The sequence below is a fragment of the Schistocerca gregaria genome, chromosome 11 (genome assembly GCF_023897955.1).
Source record: "Schistocerca gregaria isolate iqSchGreg1 chromosome 11, iqSchGreg1.2, whole genome shotgun sequence".
NCBI lineage: Eukaryota > Metazoa > Arthropoda > Insecta > Orthoptera > Acrididae > Schistocerca > Schistocerca gregaria.
Genome location: NC_064930.1, coordinates 145,902,877 through 145,916,973, shown reverse-complemented (window position 1 = coordinate 145,916,973; position 14,097 = coordinate 145,902,877). Strand labels below are relative to the sequence as shown.

Below are 14,097 nucleotides of genomic sequence, written 5' to 3'. Positions count from 1 at the left end.
CCAACCGGTCCCCCCTTAAAACGCCATGTTATTAACAGTTTCTCGTGGACCACTTGCTGACGTCCCACGGAACGAACACCACTGTTCGGTGGAACACAGTGTGGGAAATCCTGGTCTAGACCGATGTGTAGCGGGACTTTGAATTTCGCCGCCCTACAATCGTTCCTTCAGATGTAAATTATACCGTCGCAGCTGTATGAGCGTTTGTTTTTCTATCCGTTTCTTTATTGTCTCTAGAGAGCGGAAGCTTTATGCAGACATGATCTGATTACGACGAAAAACTTATGTGTAGACATTGTTGAAGTTGATATGAAATTCGGAGGATGGAGAGAAGCAACTAAAATTGCATTTAATATCAAGACGGTTTTGTGAACATAAGAAATCCCTGGACAATGAAACTTATTGCAAGATTTCGGAGCAGACTTTTCACGCAGAAATGAAGTAGCAGATTTTTTGAAGACCTGGACGCCCCACGAAACAAGAAGACATGTTAACATGGTAAATAATTAGCTCTAAGCTACGCCATTTCCCCCCGGTCAGTTTCATTTTGTTATTCTGTTTTTCTTCAATAATTTTTGTAGAAAAAATTGGTTTAACTTTTGCTCAAGAACGCCACAAGAACCATCCCAACAATAGCTTTTCCGAATCACAAAGTCCGATTTGCTTATCATTCTTTCCCTTTTTCACGGTCATTTACGATTTTAAAACCTTTTATTCACCATTCTTTCCCACCATTTTCAACCTTTTCTTTTATTTCCTTCTCTTTTTCTTTTCTGTTTTATTAAACACTACAGATGCCTTGAACTGAAGCCAAACGTGGAAGATAAGCAATTCAGAGAAAAATAGAACAAAGTGATACTCGGGAAGAAAGCTGAAAATTAGTTGGATAGGTGAGGGGTAGCGCATAGAACTGGAGAAAAAGGAAATTTAGGGCATATTTTGACTACGAGGAGGCATCGATTAATACGATACGCTGTATGCATCGAACTATCGTGAGTGGTAGTGGAGCGAAGTGTGGACGGTTGAAGTTTGAGCTGTGCAGGGGAAGGAAGGTTCTGATGTCCCGCTGACCTGCTACCACGCGAACTCTGACGATAGGTTGGATGCCTACCTTCCCGGCTGCAGGCGGCGCTGTGAAATGACGTGTGACACCGAACGCTAAGGGATGCGGACATGGCTAAAATTCCTGGATCTACAGTCATATTCAGGAATAAGATGATCATCTTGGAGCAGCTGAGAAAGGAGCAGCGGGAAGTGTGGTGTGGTGTGGTGTGAGGTACCGGTGACACTACACGATTGGCTGCTGCGTTCCGAACTTGCGCACCGAAATGTTAATTTTCTAATATTGCTGTTGTTGTGGTCTTCAGCCCCGAGACTGGTTTGAGGCAGCTCCCCATGCTGCTCTATCCTTTGCAAGCTTCTTCATTTCCTAGTACTTACTGCAACCTACATTCTGTTGAATCTGTTTAGTGTATTCATCTCTTCGTCTCCCTCTACGATTTTTACCCTCCACGCTGCCCTCCAAAACCAAATTTGTGATCCTTTGATAACTCAGAACATGCCGTACCAACCGGTCCCTTCTTCTATCCAAGTTGTGCCACAAACTTCTCTTCTCCCCAATTCTATTCAGTACCTCCTCGTTATTTAGGTGATCTACCCACCAAATCTTTAGCGTTCTTCTATAGCACCACACAGAGCTTCTGTTCTAGTCCAAAGTATTTATCGTCAATGTTCCACATCCATACATGGTTACACTCCATACCAATGCTTTGAGAAAAGACGTTGGCACTTAAATCAATATATTAACAAATTCGTCTTCTTCAGAAACGCTTTCTTTGCCATAGCCACTATACATTTTATATCCTCTCTACTTCGACCATCATCAGTTATTTTGCTCACCAAATAGCAAAACTCCTTTACTACTTTAAGCGTCTCACTTCCTAATCTAATTCCCTCAGCATCACCCGACTTAATTCGACTACATTCCATTATCCTCGTTTTGCTTTTGTTGATGTACATCTTATATCCTCCTTTCAAGACACTGTCCATTCTGTTCAACTGCTCTTGCAAATTCTTTGCTGTCTCTCACAGAATTACAATGTCATCGGCGAACCTCAAAGTTTTTATTTCTTCTCCATGGATTTTAATACCTACTCCGAATTTTTCTTTTGTTTCCTTGACTGCTTGCTCAATATAGAGATTGAAAAACATCGGGGAGAGGCTACAACCCTGTCTCACTCCCTTCCCAATCACTGCTTCCTTTTCGCGTCCCTGAACTGTCATCTGGTTTGTGTACAAATTGTAAGTAGCCTTTCCCTCCCCGTATTTTACCCCTGCCACCTTTAGAATTTGAAAGAGTATTCCAGTCAAAATTGTCAAAAGCATTTCCCTAAGTCTACAAATGCTAGAAACGTAAGTTTGCCTTTCCTTTGTCTAGCTTCTAAGATAAGTCGTAAGGTTAGTATTGCCTCACGTGTTCCAATATTTCTACGGAATCCAAACTGATCTTCCCCGAGGTCGACATGTGTAAGTATTCCGATTCGTCTGTGAAGAATTCGCTTTTTTTTTTTTTTTTTTGCAGCTGTGACATATTAAACTGATAGTTCGGTAATTTTCACATCTGTCAACACCTGCTTTGTTTGGTATTGGAATTATTATATTCTTCTTGAAGTCTGAGGGTATTACGCCTGTCTCATACATATTGCTCACCAGATGGTAGAGTTGTCAGGACTGGCTCTCCCAAGGCCGTCAGTAGTTCCAATGGAATGTTGTGTACTCCGGGGGCCTTGTTTCGACTCAGGTCTTTCAGTGTTCTGTCAAACTCTTCACGCAGTATCTTATCTCCCATTTCGTCTTCATCTACATCCTCTTCCATTTCCATAGTATTGTCCTCAAGAACTCCTTCCACCTTTCTGCTTTCCCTTCTTTGCTTAGAACTGGGTTTCCACCTGAGCTCTTGATATTCATACAAGTGGCTCTCTTTTCCCCAAAGGTACGCACTATCTATGTTAGCCCCAGTGACATCAGTCTCTACATCCTTACGTATGTCCTCTACCCATCCCTGCTTAGCTATTTTTCACTTCCTGTCGATAGCGTGTTTTAATTCCACTTTTTCGTAAGTGTTAATAACCAGGAGAATAATATTGAACTGCAAGACGAGAAGGCAGACGAAGCACTTCGGAACAGCGCCTAATCTGCATGTCTGGCGAATTGGTTCGGCTGTAAGATCGGAGCTGGGTCGGCAGTATCTGAGGACGGACATAGCGTCTGTGGCGGTCGGTGTAAATTAAGTACGTAACTACCGAGCTGTGTTTTTTTTTTGTTTTTTTTTTTTTTTTGCACGTGTATCTGAGGGCTAGTGTGACAGTAACGACGCAGACACGCAGTTCATTATTTTGTTCATTCCCGCAGAAAGTGAGAGAAATGGAAATTGACTGATTGTGATTCATTAAGTGGATTATAATTGTGCAGTTTCTCGTATCGTGCCAGGAAAAAAAAAGAAAAAACAAAACCTATTGTTCAAAGTACTTAGTGTTCAAAATTTAATTACTTATACAATAGCATTTGCTCGCTAATTGTTTATTGCAGCCTCAATACAACGGACGTGGTGTTTCCTGTGCAGGGGACAGCAACTATACACCACCGGAGGTTACTCGGTACTTGTGTGCATTCCACTCAGAACGGTGAAAGCAACTGGGCACCGCGCGTGCAATGCCGTCTTTGTACAAAAGAGATCACGACACGTGATTTGTGGTAACGCAGAGAAGGTATGGGGGAGGGAAATTTTTGAAGCAAGGAATTTATGATACACTGAACCATTCTGCCAGACCTCTCATTTTTTGTTCACATTCGTTTTAGAAACCCTCTACAGAGAATAAATACAGACAAAAACTGATTATCTGTTTGATGGTGATCAATGTGACGTCAGGAAAGTTAACACCGCCAGATAAAACTTACTCGGTTGCGCTCGATAATTGAACAAACACTTGGCGAAAATTAGGGTACCTTCACATAATCTGTCGAAGAACAAAAAGCGCTTAACGCTGTAAAATGGTCCAATGTGTTTGGATTTGTGTAAATGAAAGGGGTCAGCTATAGGGGAAGATCGGTAATTTGCAGGTTGTTTCACAATGTTTTGATTTCAAAATTGAACGACAGACAAATTCCGAAACAAAGATGAAAATTTTACACTAGCAAGAACATTTTGACGATTCGCGCCTACCCAACACTCCAGACCTTTCATACAGTTTCTGAACTACGTCTTTCGTAACAGCCGCTGGAATTTTGGACATTTCATCGTGAACCTGATATACTATGCCATCAGAAGTATCCAGACACTCCACAAATATACGTTTTTTAATACCAGAAAAGTGTAATTGTATTCGGCTTTTAACATTTAACGCGTATTCTACATCTACAGCCATACTCGGTAAGCCACCTGACGGTGTGTGGCGCAGGGTACCTTGAGTACGTCTATCCGTCACCCTTCTATTCCAGTCTCGTATTGTTCGTGGAAAGAAGGATTGTCGGTATGCCTCTGTGTGGGCTCTGATCTCTGTGATTTTACCCTCACGGTCTCTTCGCGAGATATACGTACGAGGGAGCAATACACTGCTCGACTCCTCGCTGAAGGTATGTTCTCGAAACTTTAACAAAAGCCCGTACCGAGCTACTGAGCGTCTCTCCTGCAGAGTCTTCCACTGGAGTTTATCTGTCATCTCAGTAATGCTTTCGCGATTACTAAATGACCCTGTAACGAAGCGCGCTGCTCTCCGTTGGATCTTCTCTATCTCTTCTATCAACCCTATCTGGTACGGATCCCACACTGATGAGCAGTATTCGAGCAGTGGGCGAACAAGCGTACTGTAACGTACTTCCTTTGTTTTCGGATTGCATTTCCTTAGGATTCTTCCAATGAATCTGTCTGGCATCTGCTTTACCGACGATCAACTTTATATGATCGTTCCATTTTAAATCACTCCTAATGCCTATTCCCAGATAATTTACGGAATCAACTGCTTCCAGTTGCTGACCTGTTATACTGCAGCTAAATGATAAGGGATCGTTCTTTCTATGTACTCGCAGCACATTACACTTGTCAACATTGAGATTCAATCATTGAACATTGTTGAAGACGAAGTTTTTGACCTGCCTAATGTGACGATTGTTAAGTGTAAGTGGCCCGGTCACACGAATATTGTGTGTGTGAGTGATAACAAATAAATCGCACTGTGGTTGTCATAAGTGTTCGACAACGAATACGGTCTCGACTTTTGATTTTGGAAAACATAATCCAGGATCCTGGCTTCTTAATTGCAGTGCGATTTAGCTGAGACGGATGCAGCTACCGAGAAGTCAAGTACATATAGTGTTGAGTATCAGTGGACAAAGTTCAGATCAATCGTACAATATGCGTTAGATGAGTATGTGCCAAGCAAGATCGTAAGAGATGGGAAAGAGCCACCTTGTACAACAACCGAGTTAGAAAACTGCTGATGAAGCAAAGGGAACTCCACAGCAAACATAAACATAGCCAAAGCCTTGCAGAGAAACAAAAATTACGCTCTGCGAAATGTAGTGTGAGGAGGGCTATGCGAGAGGCATTCAATGAATTCGAAAGTAAAGTTCTATGTACTGACTTGGCAGAAAATCCTAAGAAATTTTGGTCTTGTGTCAAAGCGGTAGATGGATCAAAACAAAATGTCCATACACTCTGTGACCAAAATGGTACTGAAACAGAGGATGACAGACTAAAGGCCGAAATACCAAATGTCTTCCAAAGCTGTGTCACAGAGGTAGACTGCACTGTAGTTTTTTCTCTAGATTGTCGCACAGTTGACAAAATGGTAGATATCGAAATAGATGACAGAGGGATAGAGAAACAATTAAAATCGCTCAAAAGAGGAAAGGCCGCTGGACCTGATGGGATACCAGTTCGATTTTACACAGAGAACGCGAAGAACTTGCTCCCGTTCTTGCAGCGGTGTACCGTAGGTCTCTAGAAAAGCGTAGCGTTCCAAACGATTGGAAAAGGGCACAGGTCATCCCCGTTTTCAAGAAGGGACATCAAACATGTGCAGAACTATAGACCCGTATCTCTAACGTCGATCAGTTGTAGAATTTTGGAACACGTATTATGTTAGAATATAATGACTTTTCTGGAGACTGGAAATCTACTCTGTACGAATCAGCATGGGTTTCGAAAAAGACGATCGTGTGAAACCCAGCTCGCGCTATTCGTCCACGAGACTCAGAGGGCCACAGACACGGGTTTCCAGGTAGATGCCGTGTTTCTTGACTTCCGCAAGGCGTTTGACAGTTCCCCACAGTTTAATGAACAAAGTAAGAGTATATGGACTATCAGACCAATTGTGTTATTGGATTGATGAGTTCCTAGATAACAGAACGCAGCATGTCATTCTCAATGGAGAGAAGTCTTCCGAAGTAAGAGTGATTTCATTTGTGCCGCAGGGGAGTGTCGTAGCACCGTTGCTATTCACAATATACATAAATGACCTTGTGGATGACATCGGAAGTTCACTGAGGCTTTTTGCGGATGATGCTGTGGTGTATCGAGAGGTTGTAACAATGGAAAATTGTACTGAAATGGAGGATTTGTAATGAATTGACGCATGGTGCAGGGAATGGCAATTCAATCTCAGTGTAGACAAGTGTAATGTGCTGCGAATTCATAGAAAGAAAGATCCTTAATCACTTACCTACAGTATAGCAGGTCAGCAACTGGAAGCAGTTAATTCCATAAATTATCTAGGAGTAGGCGTTAGGAGTGATTTAAAATGGAATGATCATATACAGCTGATCGTCGGTAAAGCAGATGCCAGACAGATTCATTGGAAGAACCCCAAGGAAATGCAATCCGAAAACAAAGGAAGTAGGTTACAGTACGTTTGTTCGCCCACTGTTTGAATACTGCTCAGCAGTGTTGGACCCCTACCAGATGGGGTTGATAGAAGAGATAGAGAAGATCCAACGGAGAGAAGCGCGCTTCGTTACAGGATCATTTAGTAATCGCGAAAGCGTTACGGAGGTGATGGATAAACTCCAGGGGAAGAGTCTGCAGGAGAGACGCTCAGTAGCTCGGTACGGACTTTTGTTAAAGTTTCGAGAACATACCTTCACCGAGGAGTCAAGCAGTATATTGCTCCCTCATACGTATATGTCGCGAAGAGACGATGAAGATAAAAATCAGATGAAGTAGAGCCCACACAGAGGCATACCGACAATCGTCCTTTCCACGTACAATACGGGACTGGAATAGAAGGGAGAACCGATAGAGGTACCCTCCGCCAGGTGGCTTGCCGAGTATGGATGTAGATGAAGTAAGCAAAGCAAGGTAGGCCAGGAACACTCCGTACTCTCTACTGGGTGAGGAAATGTTTCACTGCATCCGGTTGTGACGTCAACTTTGAGTGGCACTAATACAAGGATACAGCCCGGCACGTTACAGAGCCCTCACTGCGATGAGGAGAAAGGCGCCATGGGACCGCTACTTACTGCTGCCCTAGCGAGTGCAGTTGACCTTCAAGCGAGCGCTTATCGACCACATTCCAAGCGAATGTTTTATCAGCAACCGTCGGGATAACTTCAGTTCATTTGAGACACTCACTCTCCTTTGATACGACCATCTTTCAATCAAAACGCCTGTACGCCTGATTTGATTGTGCAGAGGTAACTGTACTGCAGATAAGGTGGGAAAACCGATAGTTCGCTATCGCACTAGAGATGACAGCCGTTCCGTCTGCAGATCTTTATCGCCCCACATTTTGGTTAGGATTTCCACGTTCCCGAGCGTAAACCAGGGAACAGAGAATATTTGACGAAATTACGGACGCTCCTTTAGGAATCTTCTTCGGTGTGCTTGAGTGACACTCCAACTCTGGACATTTACACGTTGCTCTTGCAACACCATAACTCTAATGCTCTACTGACTTATTTTGCATTTGTTTCATTTAATGTTACATCGTAAATAGGGCTTCGCATTTTCAACCATGAAGGTTTTACACCCGTTGTTTGTTGTCTTGAGTCCTTAGACTTGTTTGATGCAGCTCTCCATGCTACTACGTCCTGTGCAAGCTTCTTCATCTCCCAGTACCTACTGCAACCTACATCCTTCTGAATCTGCTTAGTGTATTCATCTCTTGGTCTCCCTCTACGATTTTTACCCCCCACGCTTCCCTCCAATGCTAAATTTGTGATCCCTTGATGCCTCAGAACGTCCCACCAACCGATCCCTTCTTCTAGTCAAGTTGGGCCACAAACTTCTCTTCTCCCCAATCCTATTAAATACCTCCTCTTTAGTTACGTTATCTACCCATCTAATCTTCAGCATTCTTCTATAGCACCGCAATTCGAAAGCTTCTATTTTCTTCTTGTCTAAACTATTTATCGTCCATGTTTCACTTCCATACATGGCTACACTCCATACATATACTTTCAGAAACGACTTCCTGACACATCAATACTCGATGTTAACAAATTTCTCTTCTTCAGAAATGCTTTCCTTGCCACTGCCAGTCTACATTCTAAACCCTACTTCGACCATCATCAGTTATTTTACTCCCAAAACAGCAAAACTCCTTTACCACTTTAATTGCCTCATTTCCTAATCTAATTCCCTCAGCATCACCCAACTTAATTCGACTACATTCCATTATCGTCGTTTTGCTTTTGTTGATGTTCATCTTATATACTCCACTCAAGACACTGTCCATTCCATTAAACTGCTCTTCCAAGTCCTTTGCCGTCTCTGACAGAATTACAATGTCCTCGGCGAATCTCATAGTTTTTATTTCTTCTCCATGGATTTTAATACCTACTCCGAATTTTTCTTTAGTTTCCTTCACTGCTTGCTCAATATAGAGATTGAATAACATCGGGGAGAGGCAACAACCCTGTCTCATTCCCTTCCCAACCGCTGCTTCCCTTTCATGTCCCTCGACTCTTATGATTGCCGTCTTCTATCTGTACAAATTGTAAATAGCCTTTCGCTCCCTGTATTTTACCCCTGTCACCTTCAGAATTTCGAAGTGAGTATTTCAGTCAACATTGTCAGAAGCTTTTTCTAAGTCTACAAATGCTACAAACGTACGTTTGTCTTTCCTTAACCTATGTTCCACGGTAAGACGTAGGGTCTATTGCCTCGCGTGTTGCAACATTCCTACGGAATCCAAACTGATCTTCCCCGAGGTCGGCTTCTACCACTTTTTCCATTTGTCTGTAAAGAATTCGTATCAGTATTTTGCATACTCGACTAATTGAACTCTTAGTTCGGTGATTTTCGCATCTTTCGACACCTGCACATCGGTAGGTGAAGTCTTCCAAGTCTGTGACACCAGAGCATCAACGAGTAACAGTTTCCGATCTAGTGATTAGAGCTTGATGTGTTAGGTTTTTTATGCTTCAATTACATAAAAATAACATTTTGGGAGGACATTGACCGTAAATGTTATTTACATGTTATAGTCAACCAGAATAACAATCCGGAAGGTATTTTTAACACAGGAAAATGGAGAATTCCGCTGCGACTTAGGAAGCACAGTACGGCATGAGGGACGGTGCAAGGACACACAAAGCGTACTAGCTATGGCAGAGAGAGTATTCCTGCCTAAGAGAAGTCTACTGGTATCAAATACCGCTGTAAATTTGAAGCATGCATTTCTTACAATCTACGTTTGGATAACGACATTAGTGTTGTGTGCCACGGATGTCTACCGTTTCAGTGCTACGGCACAATGACCTGTCAAAAGCGCGTATTTTTGCTACACTTTGCATATGAAATATCAGATCTGTAGATACCGTCTTTGCTCCGTCTATACCAGGTAGGATGGCCGGGAGCTATGTCAGAGCTGTGAGCTACGGAACTGTGAAGATACAGAAAGAACATTTGCGTCCACGTGCTTCAGCGTTCTTGTTTTCAGCTTTTGTTTTCTGAAAGATTGGGGGGTCTTTCTTACCCGGTGTAAGTATTAGCTCAAACGTCCATGTCGTTCATGATAAGTGACTACGTTAGCGTCCGCTACTTCGCTCGCTTTGAGTATGGTCTGCCCAGATTTCTTGCTTATTATCGTCGTTTTCCTTTAATAGAATTCTGATGCTGTTCGCGAACTGAACTTTTTCCGTTAGTAAAGGCGACAGAAGTGTGGTCTTTTCCGAAAGTACGTCTGACCAAAAAGCGCTGCTGATAACTGGTGTTGGAGGTGTTTGTAGATCATGCTCTTGAGCTGTTATTTCCATAGAAACTTTCACCCTCTAAGACGTATCTCTCTCTAAGTCCAATACAAATTTTCGCTTATTTACCTTTAAAAACGTTTTAATATAACGACATAGTTTCATTGTTATCCCTTATTTCACTGCCCCAGGGGTTGTTACATTAAAAAAGTGTTGCAGACTTTTTGGTAACTATGACGTCAAATATCAATGTTCATAGACGTCGCTTTAAAAATATTGTATTAGTAATTTGATAATGATTTTCGAAAAAAATTCACCCGCTATTTTACACCCTTAGTAGTCTGAATTCGCAAAATTTTGAACTACATCTACATCCATACTCCGCAAGCCACCTGACGGTGTCTGGCGGAGGATACTATGTATATCTTTTGTTTCTGACCGAGGGACCATATACCAATTTTCGCAAGTTTACCTTCAGAGTAGCATTAATGGCGACGTATTTTCAAAAACATGTTTCATCCCTATGGAGGTGTAATTTTGAAAAATCGCTTCTTAAACCACGCCTATAGTGTACCCACGTATGGACCTTGTGTGGTTTATACATGTATGGAAGTGAAACACCTAACAAGTTGAACGGAATGGACACTGTCTTGAAAGGTGGCTGTACGATGAACATCAACAAAAGCAAAACGTGGATAATGGAATGTAGTCTAATTGAATTGGTTGATGCTGAGGGAATTAGATTAGGAAATGAGACACTTAAAGTAGTAAAGGAGTTTTGCTATTTAGGAAGTAAAATAACTGATGATGGTCGAAGTAGAGAGGATATAAAATGTAGACTGGCAATGGCAAGGAAAGAGTTTCTGAAGAAGAGAAATCTGTTAACATCGAGTATTGATTTAAATGTCAGGAAGTCATTTCTGGAAGTATTTGTATAGAGTGTAGCCATGTATGGAAGTGAAACATGGGCGATAAATAGTTTGGATAAGAAGAGAATAGAAGCTTTTGAAATGTGGTGCTACAGAAGAATGCTGAAAATTAGATGGGTAGATCACATAACTAATGGGGAGGTATTGAATAGGATTGGGGAGGTGAGGAGTTTTTTGGCATTACTTGACTAGAAGAAGGGATCGCTTGGTAGGACATTTTCTGAGGCATCAAGGGATCACAAATGGTAGAGGGAGACCAAGAGATGAACAGACTAACCTGATTCAGGAGGATGTAGAGTGTAGTAGTTACTCTGAGATGGAAAAGCTTTAACAGGGCAGAGTAGCATGGAGAGCTGCGTCAGACTTGTCTCTGGACTGAAGACCGTAACAACAACAACAACAACAACAACAACAACAACAACAACGACAACAACAGAAACACGAAATTTAGAGAGGGTGCTGACCTTACATTCTATCCATACCCGTTTGGCCTGCCCATCTATTAGTCTATCAGTACCTTGCAGTTCATATAGAGATACGTATTCGCTGCAATTCTTGTTGCGTAGGTCAGGCACTGGATTGTTTCTGTAGTGGCCAGCAATCTTAACGGGACTGCCAGTATGTTCGGAAGTAAACACAGGGAACAGACAAAGATTTCGCGATGATGAAACTTCCTCTGGGTTTTTGACTACCTCATGTTTGTATCTATCCAATAAGTATGGTCAGCAGCTTTGAAAAAAAAAATTCCTCTTCTACATAAAATGAAATTACAAAACGAATTTCTATTTTAAGATTTTTGGCGATGAATGACGCCACTTCAGAGTATTACCAGTCAATGCAACATGGATATTAAGCATGCGCAAATTAACGTCCGACATTATACCTTAAGTATGCTCAATTAAAAACCGAAAGATCTATGAAAATTGAATTGTGTTAACGAGTAAATTTTACTGGTATGTATGCCAGATGGTTGAACAACGCTGTTTAGTGCTCCTCTGCCAGCAATTCGCTGTTCGAGTCATGAACGGTTCCAGAAGCTTGTTCCGGATTTTCTCCGCCTTTTTTTACACAGTTGGTAACAGGTCAGCTCAGGTATTTTACACGTGTCCATTTTGGTACAGCAACTGTGCCGTCAGCGAGCCACACGAAGCCGACAGACACCACTGGAGAGTGCGGGATCCCGACATCAGTCTCGTCCAGAGCGCCGCACCTACCGATGTCTGGCGTAACGTCAGCTCAACGCTCTGCACAGACAGTTTATGCGACGCATACTGCATCTGAAGTTTAGTCGCAAAGCTTTACTGACAGAGTCAGACTAATGTGCCGCATTGTAAAATCTTTTATCAACTTAATACGAAAACAGGATGAAAATTCAACTGAGTTACGTGTAGAACCAATCTAAATAAAGTTCGGCAGCCTCGCTTTGACCCGCGGGACGGGGAGAAACTTTTCCCCAAGTCATTAATGAAAACGCCTGCAGCAATCGAACTTCGCTACAACGTGAGTGCGAGCTGCATAAAGTAACTTAAGACGAGACAACAGGGTGGCCGTAGAAAAAACTAATTCCTTTTTATTACGCCATTCGGATGTATGTACATTGAATTATTCCCCAAAATGTCATACACGTACTCAAAAGAAAGTAACGGGTCTGTGGGTGTCTGAAGCCAAGGAAAACGGTGGACTGGGAAGTTTTGAGCACGAAATGCCACTGCCCTGAGTCGTTATCGGTGCCATTATCACCCTTAGTTATACGGATGTGGGCAAACCTGACTCGCTGGAACATTGTTTGGACGGTTTTACTCAACACTGGAACCAAGCCCGCAGCGAAATTGTCAACATTGCTTGAAATTTGGCCGTAAGTCTAATTGAGTGTAGGGCATACTGCATTAACGCACGTGGAAAATGTCTTCCAAATCAAAAATGGCGACGGAATTCGCCGATTCTGTCAAGGCATAGACGGCAGCGGCGATGCCTCAGCGACGAAAAGGGCTTTCAGGACGAGAGTGAAGGCTGATTAGGTCGAAGTAGCAGAAAGCGGCCATCCAGTAGCCAGGGCTATGGTTATTATGGAACAGGCATCGACGATGTTCCGTTAGTTTGAGGCTTTGTCCCTTTTCTTTACTACAAATACACGTGGAACTGCAGCACAGAGTGTCCGGGCGGTTTGAGGCGCCATGTCATGGACTGCGCGGCCCATCCAGCAGGAGGCCCGAGTTGACCTCGCACGTACGTTTGTGTGTGTGTGTGTGTGTGTGTGTGTGTGTGTGTGTGTGTGTGTGTGTGTGTGTGTGTGTGTGTGTTATGTCTAGGGACTGATGACTTCAGCAGTTTGGTCCCTTAGGGATTCACACGCTTTTGAACTTGTGTAACTTCAAACAGGTCTTCCTCAATGCCAAGTTTTCTGACATTTTTGTCATCGTCCAAGCTACAATGTTCATCAGATTTTTTAGAATTTTTAGTTTCCCTTGAAGCAAATTGAAGTCTGTTCATATCGTCGTAGCCGTTTTTTCGATGATATTTAGTATTTTGTGGCCAAAAAAACAGGGATCCAAAACGCTCATTTTTTCACGTATCTAAAATTTTGCCAAACATTTTTTTTGCTGATCCCTACGGCGAATTAATATTCTGTCTGTAAGGATCAAAGTGATATGTCAATTTCGCGTTTCACGTTACTGGAGTTGCAGCGACAGCTGCAGATGTACCTCGTTTCATAACTGCCACGGGAGAATCCCTCTTACACAAAGAAGATCACATTTTTCAGCAGGATTTCCACGGAGTAGAAGAGAAGAATTTCACAGCTGCAGATCGTGGACTTAGAAAAACTCGCCAGGACAGACGAGACAGGACAAGACAAGACAAGACAAGACAAGAAGAGAGAAGCGCTAGCAAGAACGATCCCTGGAGATGAACAGAACGACCCCGGTCGACAACACATAAGTGGCAATGAGTGGCGCTGCGCACACCTAGCGGTAGAAATGCG

At 42.6% G+C, this 14,097-nt stretch overlaps 1 protein-coding gene across 2 annotated transcripts in view; it reads right to left on the bottom strand.

Annotated features, from left to right (window-relative positions):
• The window catches only part of LOC126295236 (translation initiation factor IF-2-like), a 284,906-nt gene that overhangs the window by 60,208 nt on the left and 210,601 nt on the right, over positions 1 to 14,097 (bottom strand). The gene's annotated exons all lie outside the window — the stretch shown is intronic.